Source organism: Equus asinus, chromosome 7 (assembly GCF_041296235.1).
Source record: "Equus asinus isolate D_3611 breed Donkey chromosome 7, EquAss-T2T_v2, whole genome shotgun sequence".
In the NCBI taxonomy this organism is placed as follows: domain Eukaryota; kingdom Metazoa; phylum Chordata; class Mammalia; order Perissodactyla; family Equidae; genus Equus; species Equus asinus.
The window spans coordinates 76,406,383-76,418,828 of record NC_091796.1 but is presented as its reverse complement, the minus strand read 5'-3'; the positions used below and the strand labels follow the sequence as shown (position 1 = coordinate 76,418,828).

The 12,446-nt window shown below is 37.7% G+C and overlaps 1 protein-coding gene across 3 annotated transcripts in view; it reads right to left on the bottom strand.

Moving 5' to 3' along the window:
• The window catches only part of PALS1 (protein associated with LIN7 1, MAGUK p55 family member), an 89,956-nt gene extending 78,240 nt beyond the window's left edge, over nucleotides 1-11,716 (bottom strand). For 2 of the 3 annotated variants that reach the window (XM_044773796.2, XM_044773798.2), the window contains exon 1: nucleotides 11,454-11,716. The gene's annotated coding sequence lies outside the window, so the exon portion shown is untranslated. Of the gene's footprint in view, nucleotides 1-10,902; nucleotides 11,059-11,453 lie in introns of those variants that run through there. The other variant, XM_044773797.2, reaches the window with a different exon arrangement.
• Between the last annotated feature and the right edge of the window lie 730 nt (nucleotides 11,717-12,446).

Genomic DNA, 12,446 nt, shown 5'->3' with positions numbered 1-12,446 from the left:
AAGCAAACAAACAAAACCACTATACAAGTGTAATGCTATTTGATAAGTTTTATACTACAACTGCAGAAATGCTGCAGGAGTTACCTGTAGTGGAAGAGCATCCTAAGAAAATCTGTATAAATGGGAAAGAATATAAGATCACAGACAGATGTGAAAGATATCCATTACATGAAAGGAAAAAAGTAAACAAAATATTAACACAAGCACGCTGACATCAGTAAAATGAAACAAATGCTTTATCTAAATGTAAGATTTTAAATCACCACAATGAAACTCAACACTGCAAATAACGTCATTTTTTAAGCCTATTTAAAAATGTGTAGTAAAAATGATCTAGTGAAAAATACTCTAGAGTAATGCTTGAGCATCAATAAAAAAACTGATAAAGCTGAGTGGAACTTGATCTCACTGTACATGTAAGCTGTTTATAAGTAGGGCAACAAATTTTTTTCACCCACTGACTTTCACTATTATTTCAGAGATGAAAAAAACTTTACCTTAACACACAACTACAATTATTCATCATTGACTCAGTCTATGACAACCAATTCACACAATTCCTATAAAATTATTTAATCAAATTATTCATAATCACATAATCTATTCAAAATATATTTACTAAAACATAAAGCAGTTCAATTGCTATTCCACGTGAATGTCACAAACCAGGTTTGTAGTCTATCTACCTCTTATCTAACATTTATGGAGGGCTTAAAATATACCAGGCACTATGCTAACCATTCTTTTTTTTTTTGTAAAGATTTTATTTTTCCTTTTTCTCCCCAAGGACCCCCGGGACACAGTTGCATATTTTTAGTTGTGAGTCCTTCTAATTGTGACATGTGGGATGCCACCTCAGAGTGGCTTGATGAGCGGTGCCATGAGTGGTGCCATGTCCATGCCCAGGATCCAAACCGGCGAAACCCTGGGCCGCCAAAGCGGAGCGCTCGAACTTAACCACTCCGCCACGGGGCCGGCCCCTATGCCAACCATTCTTGATACATCACCTCAATTAATCCTCAAAATAAAGCTCTGAAGGAGATCAGAATATGCAACCCCAAAATATGACACTTTGGCATAAGGATTATTTTGAGCTAAAGGCAATTAAGAAACAGCAGACATAGGAAAAAAAACAACTCTCTGCCCTCCCCCTCTATCTGGCTAAAAAGACCCGGCATAAATTTCCCTTTATAAAGGTAACATAAATTTCCATTTGTAAAGGTACCAGGCAGATGACTCTTACTCCTGGGAGTTGACGCATCAATGGAGAAAGTCACCAATTTAAATCTGCATAACAAATCTACTAAAATAACCTTTATCTTCCATTAGTTTCCCCCACATATTTACCTTCTGACAATTTACCAGCCCTAAAAGCCTAAACCTCTTTTCCTTTGTCTTGTCACTTTTTCACAATTTATGGCTCAGTTTCACTGATTCTTTGGGTCTTCAATTCCTTTCTATGAAGACCTCCATAAACATTAGTGAAAAACCATTTCTCCTGCTAATCTATCTTTTGTCAGTTTAATGTGCAGCCCCCCATGCCCCACAGTGAACCTAGGTTTTCCTTCCCCTAAAGCCCTCTGTATCAGGCACTAATACAATCCGTATTCTGCAGATAAGGAGTTAGACTTTGCTAAATTAACTTGCCCAGAGTCACATACATGTCAAGGCATTTCAGCACAAGTCTGACTGTCTAGTCTGAGTTCTTAATTGGGGCAGGGACTGTAACTGCACCACAGGACCTGTTAGTAAGGGCTCATGGAAGAGCAAGAAACGGTCATTAGCAAATTCATCTGTTTGTGCTTATCTTTGTAGAGCATGTTAATCAAGAACATGTGAAAGTTAGACACCCTCCCCCACTCTACCATTAAACACATTTATGGCCACATAGAATAAATGAATTACGTTTTGAATCTCATCTTCTCTCAGGTAATAGGAAGTGACTAGGTTAAAACAGTCTCTGGTATTAAGCTTACAAGCAAGACCAAAGTTTAAACAAGTAAATGATAAAAGTGCAAAGTGATAACATGCATCTACTATGTGCCATATTAAGCAGTGAGAGACTAAGTAAAAAGACATAGCCCCTACCCTTAAGGGGCTTACAGTTTACAGGTTCAAGGTTCTCCACTTTAATTCAAGTATATCTTAAACACTAAATTAAAGGTGGCTTTCCTCAAAAAGATTTTAATCTTACCAAAACTACAGGTGTTATGCATAACAAGTCTTAAGGCAGGCTAAAATACAAAGTAGAAAAATTCAAGATTTTGGAGTCAAATAAACTGAATCCAAATCCTTGCTACCACTTATACTACGACGTTGGATAAAACATTTAATCTCTCTGAGCCTCTGTTTCCTCATTTGTAAAAGGGAGAATAGTGATTAAAAAAACTTGCAGTGTAGTTGTTAATATTTAGAAACATATACAAAGGACATAGCATACTGCATAATACATTAAGAGATGGGGCAAGGGATACAGTCTGAGTAGGAGTTAGGGAAAAACAAAAAGTACTGTGATTTAGCCAGACCACTACTCTTAGAACAAAATTTAAGTATAAAAAGATAAAGTGTCAAGTATAAAAGGAACAGTGTCCCTTTAAGATGCCTACAAAGAATTATCAAATTTCCTTTCACAAACTCTTAAGTATCTACTGAGCCCTCTTAAGTGAGTCATTCTGAAAAACATCTGCAGGTAGTCACTTGTATATTCTTAGATGAATCACCTGGGTCCGAGGATTAAATCTGGGGTTCATGACCCAATTTTCATGAATACTCTGATACTATTGCACAACAATGTGTGTGTTTCAGGGGAAGGGCCCAAAAAACCATCAGATTCACAAAAGATTAATAGTAGACAGTTATATTTACATGCCCAGTATTTATAAAGTGGAATTTATACAGTTTTCAATGTGATGCAATTTGAAGAAACTCAATAATTTGCTGCCGGAAGTGTATATCAGTAAAATGAATCACACTGAAAAAGAGTTTGGCATTATCTAGTAAATTGACCATGCCATACCCTATCACCCAATAATTTCATTCCCAGGTATGTACTTTAGAGCAGGGATGTCCAACAGAACTTTCTGCAATAATGGGTAATATTCTCTATCTGCACTGGGCAATAACATAGCCACTGGCCATATATGGCTATCGAGCACTTGAAATGTGGCTAGTGTAACTGAGGAATTGAATTTTAATTTTAGTTAACTTAAATTTAAATAGTCATATGTGGCTACTGGCTACCATACTGGAGAGAAGCATCTTAGAGAAACACATGTACATATAACCACCATAAAAGTACAGGAACGTACATGGTAACATTATTCATAACAACCAAAAAGTAAAAACAACTCACAGGCCAACCAACAGTAATATTATTAAATAAATTATGGTATATTATTTTTTAAAAATAAACTGTTACAATTCTATAACATTATGAATACAATCTTAAAGTTCATTTGCATATTATTTGAGCAATTCTGTGATTCTGCTCTGAGTTTCAAAGAACTAACAAATTCTCTCAAAACATCCTAATCTCTAAGAGACTGTCCATACTTACATTTCAAAGTCAGAACTTTGACGGCAGTGACTTCATCTAATACTTCTCTATATCCTGCCGAAAGTCTTCACGTTGTAAATATTCAATATTCACCTATAATTTTCTGTATGAACTAGTTAGGAAATTTGAGACAGACAAAACTATGTAAAAGTGAATGATGATTACTTGTAGAACAAAAAAAACCCCAATTCCTTACACATAAATATCATACAGATAATACTACCAATGTAAAGCAGAATTTTTTAAATCTTGAAATAGAAAAAATTTTCTCTCACATTACGTATAACACATTTATATTGTAACTATATTTGAACAATAATATAAAGTTTTCTTAGTAAAACTTGGTAAGACTTTGCAACAGCTTCTGTTTAAGCTTTAGGGGAAAAATGGAGAATGTAAGACAAGAAAACAAGCTTTCTGGGAGTCCAGAGGCAGGTAATAACAGAGCTAACAAACCAAGCAATGGTGCACTGAAGAGACTACCAAACAGATTATGAGTCTGGTACTTGAGATCCAACCCTAGGGCTGCCACTAAGATTATTCCAAAAGCCACCTTTCTGGCATCTCTGCCTCTGATTTGTGAAGGAGAACAGATTCTGTTCCGGAGGGGAGAGGGAAGTTAAAAATCTCAAATCCAGCTGTATCTTTTTTCTTTTTTTGAGGAAGATTAGCCCTGAGCTAACATCTGTCGCCAATCCTTTTTGCTGAGGAGGACTGACCCTGAGCTAACATCCGTACCCATCTTCCTCTATTTTCTATGTGGGACACCTGCCACAGTATGGCTTGACAAGCAGTGTGAAGGTTCACAACTGGGATCAGAACCAGGAACACTGGGCCCCCAAAGGAGAACGTGTGAACTTAACCACCATGCCACTGGGCCGGGCCCCTCCAGCTGTTTCTTGACAGAAATTTAGAAAGGAAGAAAAACAACTTTCTGAAGCTTCATTTATATCCCAAACATTACACAAAAATGAATACCTAAATATAGGTACTCTTTAAGCACAACCAAATTCTAGCAGAGCACTTAGTTCAGTGCACTCATAGGAGGCAGTCAATTATTTGAAATGAACGCATCTCAAAGGGACTTCTGAAGCATACAAGCAAAATACAGAAAGCCTACTTCTTAGGTCAAATCAAAGTAATGCATTTTAAGAGATACTATCAAACATTTTCGGTGACAACGTTCAACCCTCAAAATACAAAATTACATTTCAACACAAATTCTCAATTTTTTATGTGATATTTATGATACTATTGTGAAACCAAGAAGTTATACTTTATACCAAAAAAGGCCTAATTCAAAAGACAATTTAGCTATAAAGATAAACACAATTATACTTTCTAATATTTGGAATAACCAATTAGATATACCACAAACTGTAAAAAATCTGAATCTCCTTAATTACTCCACATCTGTCAATTTGTCACAAAGCATAGTGCAGCCATAAAACAGAGAGAGAGAAGCAAATACTTATTAAGTATCTACTATGTGTCACAATGTTTTGCTTAGTGCCTTCCATACCTTATTTTAACCTTTTCAATCATCTTCCAAGGTGGCGACCTATTATAGATGAGGAAAGTGGGGGCTTGGCTGGGAATTACAGCATGGAATAACTTCCCAACCCAGCTGACCCTAAGGCTCTTTCCACTACATTTACTATAATATTTTCATTTCTCCTGCTAACTTTTTGCCTAAAACAAAAGTAAGCAAACAGTTCACAGGCCAAATCAGGAAGGCTCTGTTTTTTAAGTAAAGTTTTATTGGAACACAGTTACATTTATTTGCTTGGTTACCTTTACACTAACAGCAGAGTTGAGTACTTCAATTGAAATGATATAGCCTGCAAAGCTTAAAATATTTACTATCTAGCCCTCACAGAAAGTTGCCAACCCCTGCCTTAAAGCAGCAAAAATGCCAAGAACCTCAGAAGCCTGAAAACTTCAATGTTTGGGCTCTTTGAGACAACTGTTAACTTAAGAAGAACTTTAAAATGATACAAGACAAAAGTCCAAATTGCTTGAATTTTTATAATGGTTAAACCATATGACAAGCCCAAATTTATAAAAATGATAAAATTAAACAGCTTGATTATGAGGTTACTGAAACCTATTCTTCATAATTAAACTGTCTCCTGTAGTCTCAATTGATGGAGCAAAAACTCACAATTCAAAATATTAAAATATATTTAATAAGCATGTATCTTTTTACCATATACTCACATTTTTCATTAAGGAACATCTTAAATATAGCAAAACAGAGCCTGGATTTTTCTTACAAGTACTTTATTTTATACTTCACTTCACACTTTGTGATTTAATACATTCACTGAATTCATTCTACTCGGACCCGCCAAACATTTATATGATTACTCATGGGAGTATAGCTGATTTCCTGGTGCGAGGAAGGAGCCTGTTTTTTTTGTTGTTGTAGTATTTTTTAAATTTTCATTGTTTTTATTCCAAGTAAAAATCTCCTAATTACATCATTTTATCTTCATTCAAAATACACTTCACTATCCAAACACATTTCAACAACTTCCCTAAATTAACCCAGCATGAGGAATGTTTGATTACAGTGATACAAATAACATTTCCTTTCTTCACTTAGTAATTTAACAAGAGTCCTCTAGTGGTAAAGTACAGTCTACAAACTCCAGTACAGATTAAGGAAACTTAAGTCCTACCAACATGTAAAATTTATATAACTGTTAATGAATATCTTGACTCCTCTGACTTTATAAGCACTCTAGTTCACAAAATCTTATCCAGTTTCCTTCTTCATTTTTAAGAATGTTAACATCTATTAGTCAAAGAAAAACAATCCAAAATGATTTTTTGTTTGAAACAACCCCAGAGTTATTCCCAGAAATAGGGAAGGCTGATTCAACCTTTGAAAATTAATCAATGTAATTCACAATATTAACAGATTAAAGAAAGAAAGTCCACATTATCACCTCAATAGATGCAGAAATGGCATTCAACAAAATTCAACATCCATTCATGATAAAAACCCTCAGCAGCCTTGAACAGAAGGAAACTTCCTTAACCTGATTTGGAGAATCTACAAAATGACCTACAGCTAACATCACATTTTAAAGGTGAAAAACTGAAGCTTTCCCTTTATGATTATGAACAAGACAAGGATGTTCTTTTTTACCACTTTTTCAACATCTCACTGGAAGTCCTGCCAGCACAATGTCAAGAAAAGGAAAAGGCATACAGACTAGAAAGAAAGAAACATTTCTCTTTTCATAGATGACATGATTGTCTACTCAGAAAAGCCCGAGAAATCTACAAAAAAAATCTCCTAGAATAAATGAGTTTAGTAAAAACTCAGGCTATAATGTCAATATACAAAAATCAATTGTATTCTATATACTAGCAGTGATCAACTGGAAACTCAAGTTTTTTTAAATGACCATTTACTATAGAACCAAAAAACTGAAACACCAAATATTTGCAGGATATGTATGTTGAAAACTACAAAACACTCATGAAAGAAATCAAAGATTTCTAAATAAATGGAGAGAAATACCACATTCATAGATTGGAAAGCTCAATTTTGTTAAGATGTCCATTATCCTCAAGTTGATTTATATAGATTAAACACAGGATTAAAAATCGTGGCAGAATTTTTTTATGGATATCAGCAAGCTGATTCTAAAATTTATATGGAAAGGCAAAAGAACTAAACTAGCTAAAATAATTTTGAAAAAGAATAAAGTTGGAGAACTCATATTATCTGACTTCAAGACTTATTTTAAAGCTAACGTAATCAAGACATTGTGATATTGGCAAAGGACAGACAAAGAGATCAATGGAACACAAGAGTCTAGAAACAGACCCACACAAATGTAGTCAAATGGTTTTTGACCAAGAGACAAAGGCAATTCAATAGAGAGAGGAGAGTCTTTTCAACAAATGGTCATGGAACAATCGGACAAATAAATGAAACTCAACTTAAACATCTCTCTTTATACAAAAGTTAACTCAAAATGGAACATAGATCTAAATGTAAAATATAAAACTTGCAGAAGAAAACGTAAGAGAGAATCTTTGTGACCTTGAGTTAGCCAAAGAATTCTTAGATATAATACCAAAAGTAAGACCCATAAAAGAATATCCTGCTACTTCGGACTTCATCAAAATTTAAAACTTCTGTACTTCAAAAGACATTGTTAAGAGGATGGAAAAGGCAAGCCATCGACTGGAGGAAAATCTTTGCAAATCACATATCTCACAAAGGACTATAAAGAACTCTCAAAACTAAACAAGAAAATCCAATTTTAAAATGGGCAAAAGATTTGGAAACTTCACCAAGAAAGATATACAAATGGCAAATAAGCACATGAAAAGATGATTAACATCATTAGTCATGAGAAAAATGCAAATAAAAACCACAATGAGATATTGCTACATAACTATAAGAATCACTAAAATTAAAAAGACTGACCATACCAAGTGTTGATGAGGATGTAAAGTAACTGGAACACCCATACACTGCTGGTGGGAATACAAACTGGTTTAGCCTCTTTGGAAAACAATTTATAGCATATAGTTTCCTATGCTGCTGTAACAAATTACCACAAATTTAATGGCTTAAAAGAACACAAATGTAGTATTTCCCAGTTCTGTACTTAAAAGTCTGACACAGGTCTCCCTGACCTAAAATCAAGGTGCTGGCAGAGCTGCCTCCTTTTCTGAGGGCTCTAAATATTAAACCATTTCCCAGCCTCTTCCAGCTTCCAGAGACCACATTCCTTAGTTTATGGCTTTGCTCCTCCATCCTCAAAACCAAGAACTCTGCATTTCGCTGGCTCTGCTTCCACCATTACATCTTTTTTTCTGATTCTACTGCTTCTCGCTTTCCCTTTGAAGGGAAACCCTATAATACATTGGGCCCACTGGGATAATCCAGGATACTCTCCCTATTTTCAAGTCAGTTGATTAGCAAACTTAATTCCATCTGCAACTTTAACCCTTGCCATGTAACCTAATTTATTCACAAATTTCAGGGATTAGGACATCTTTGTGGGCCATTATTCTGCCTACCGCAGACACTTTTTAAAACGAAGTTAAAGATACATGTCATATGACCCAGCAATGCCACTTTAAAGTGCTGACCCAAGAGAAATGAAGACTTAGGTTCACACAAAAACCTTTTTGTAAAGATTTATAGCAGCTTTATTCACAGTCAAAAAAAAAAAACAAAAACAAAACTGAAAATAACTCAAATGTCCTTCAACTGGCAGATGGATAAACAACTGTGGTACATCCATACAATGGATACCACATTCAGCAATAAAACAGAAGGAAGTGCTGATACAGTCAACAACATGGTTCAACACTCAAATGCATTATGCTAAATGAAAGAAACCAGACTCAAAAGGCTAAATACTATAGCATTCCATTTATACAATACCTAGAAAAGACAAACTATAGGAAATGACAACAGATCACTAGTTACCAGGAGTTAAGGGTGGGGGAAGGGTTGACTACAAAAGAGCAGCTCAAGCGAATTCTAGGTGCTGGAACTGTTCTGTATCTTGATTTTGGTAGTTGCACAGCTCTATTCATTTGTCAAAACAATTACACAATGAAAAAAGTTAATTTTATATCAAGTAAACTAAAAATAAAGTTAAAATCTTTTTGAAAGAAAGAAAACACATCATTTCTCACCCATCAAATTGGCAAAAATTTAAAAATCTGACAATACCAATCTGACAATTCCAAATGTGGCCAACGATGACTCATATATTGTTGGCAGGAACGTAAATTGTTACAATTTGAGAGGATAATTTGGCTGCAGCAGTAAATTTGAAAATGCACATCAACCTATGACCCAGCAATTCCACTTACAGGTAGGTATACAGTGTAGGGAAACCTTCACACCTGTGCTGGAGGGGACACGTACAAGGATACTTATTAAACATTGTCTGAAATATTGAAAAACTGAAAACAACCCTTCAGTAGGGGAATGAATTAACTGTGGTTAGTGGTTATTAAAAAAAGGAAAAAAACGCAGAAGGGAAAGAAACAACCCTGCTGGCCACATATATGATTTTGAGAAGGGTAACTTACAGATTTATTTAACAATAGTATATTGTGAAAAGAGCACTGTACTTGGACTCTGGAAACAAGCATTTTAGCATTTAGGTCCAACTTTGCCACTAACCAGCAGTCAGACTATGGACCACTGAACTCTATAAACCTCACTTTCCTTTTCCTGGAAAACGAAGCGGTTAGGCTATGCAACCACTAGGATTATTTCCAACTCAAGAATTCTATGATTCATAATCAAAAATTGCATTCTAAAGCACCTATGTCAGGAAACTATTTTTCCCAGACATCTTGAATCAGAAACTAGCAAAGAAACTGGACAGTATATTGATAGATAAAATGGATAAATTTCTTGGTATGTCTGCAATGAACTTTTTAAACAAGATCCTAACTCAGAAAGGGCATATAAACAGCTCAACAGTACTGACTTGGGTCACTCTCAGGTAAAACTTACATATCGTCTCCCATTGTAACATTCTAAAACAAGTTAAAATCATTAATGAGTCCATCTTTACTTGTCAAGTTCAGGTCTGTCTAGCCAAAAGTCACTGAAGTACATGGTAAGATTTATTTGATTTTTTTTAACAAAGATAAAATAATGAATTGCTTTTGGTATTTTTGCCTGTTTCATCTATAAAGATCTTACGTTATAGCTGAATAGGTTCAGCCTGCTACAATAATTTAGAGTCTTTTAAAACTTGTAATATGCCATGTCCACAGGGATCCAGAAAAAAAATCAGTAGTTCATAATCCAAAAAAGCTTAACAATTTCATTACCATCAATACTTATACTTCAACGACACCAATAACCAACATGTCATTTATTCTTATTGCAGAATTTAATAGGTTATTAACTTATGGTATAATCCAAAAGCATAATTACGATACTATCATTAAAACATGGTATGTCTTTTTTAAAATCAGAAATATTAACTCCTTTCACCTACCTTGTCAGTAAAACCAAACTTTCAAAAATCTTGTTCTACAGGCTTTCCAAATCTAAATTTTTACAATTCTAAACGAATACGGAAACAAAACACACACTATATACTACTTCTAAAAACCTCCTAGCGATCAGATTTTAATTTTAGCGCCAACTGCCAAGAAAAACCTTTGGACGCAAATCTAAATTCCATACACATTACCGTATGTCAATCAACTAAACAGAAGGTGGGTTATTATTATTAGGAAGTTACATAATTTGCCCCAAAGACTGTTCAAAGCGCCTTTCATTAAACGTAACTTACAATAATTTACAGGCTTCAAAATTCATTTTGCAAACTTACGAGGAAATTATCAGAAACCATTAGGAGATTAGGCTTTTCTTGAAAAGTGGTCACAAGGAAGTGGGAACTGATTTTTTGTCTAAAGAACGCAATGAGCAGCTGAATACCAGGAGCTGAGTCAGGCAGAGGAACGCCGACTACATTCCCTCTTTTAAAGGAAAGTGTTCGCCCAGCGATTCCCCCGACCCGGCCTGGAGGGAGTCCTGGGAGTCGCGAACTCCGGGCGGGGGCGCAGAGGGCAGACGACTCCCTACCGCCCCCCTGTAACTTGGGCCAGGCGGGCAGGAATCCCCGCCAGCCCAAGCGGGTCCCTCGCCAAGGCAGAGAGAGCCGGCACGGCCAAGCTGCGTTCCTCCGAGGGACAAAGGTTGGGCTCACGTCCTCCGCAGCCGGCCGGAGAGCCTGCTGGCGGGGCAGCGGCGGAGCAGCCCCGGTTTCCCGGCCGAGCTCCCCGTATGGGGGAGGGGGTGAGCCCGGACGCCCCTCCCCCCAGCTCCCGGGACCTGTTGATTAAGATCTCCACCCCACGCCACCGCCAGTCCACCTCTTACCTTCGCGCCACAGCGGCCGATCCTCCCGCCCCGGCGGCTCCTAAACACTGCAGGAAGGACAGCTCCCCAGCTGTACTTAAAATACCAGCTAAAGAATCCAGAAACTCCCGGATTCCCCACCTCACAACCCTTGGTCCCCGCCCCCCACCCCACCCCACTGCCAGTCGCCGCCGTCGCCACCGCCGCCAGCGACTCCACCTCCAGACCGCGCGAGACCAGCCCCCGCGGCCGCCGCGAGACCGCGCACGCGCCCCCGGGACTCTGGCGCAGTGGGCGCGCCTATCCCAGGCCCTCCTCGGCGCGCCCCGCCCGCTGCTAGGCGGAGAAGCTGGCGCGGTTTGCCCAATCCCGAGCCGGCGCGGAGAGAGGGCCTTCTCATTGGTCCGCTCTGCAGCTCCCAAGGGGCAGTCGCGCGCACTCGCGCGCCTCTAAGTGTATATATATAACCGGCGAACTGTTTCGTTCTCAGGTACTTTTGGGGTTCAGCTTGGCGCGCTCCGCTGCGTAGGGGCCGAAGTCTCCGTGAGGCGTAGTGGGGAGCCCGCGCTGCAGCCCCCGACTCTTCTCCCGCTGGAGGACCGTCAGCTCCTGAAGAAAATCTGATTATTCCCCTTGAGGCGACTCCTCCTGTCCTATGAAGCACGTCACACAATCTAATATTTGTTTAAAAGAGAACCTTGACATACTTAAACACCTGGATGTGTGTAGTGTCCCACAGAAGAATTCTCTGCTATTGCAGAAGACTCCAAAAACCTAGCGGCTGGGACTGAGTTCTGAAAACCAGACAGGAAGGATGCCAAGGGCCACAGCTGTTTCACAAAACTCCAGTGAATGGGTTTCGAGTTACTTGGGCCAATCCACATCCAGTGCAAGGAAATCCACGTAAACAGTCTCCAGGATTCCCTAGAAACTGTTAGGCATATTCAAAAAGAAAAAAAAATGTAGTGTGCGTGTCACCTGTTTTCTAAGTTCTTAAATGCATGAAGTAAATAA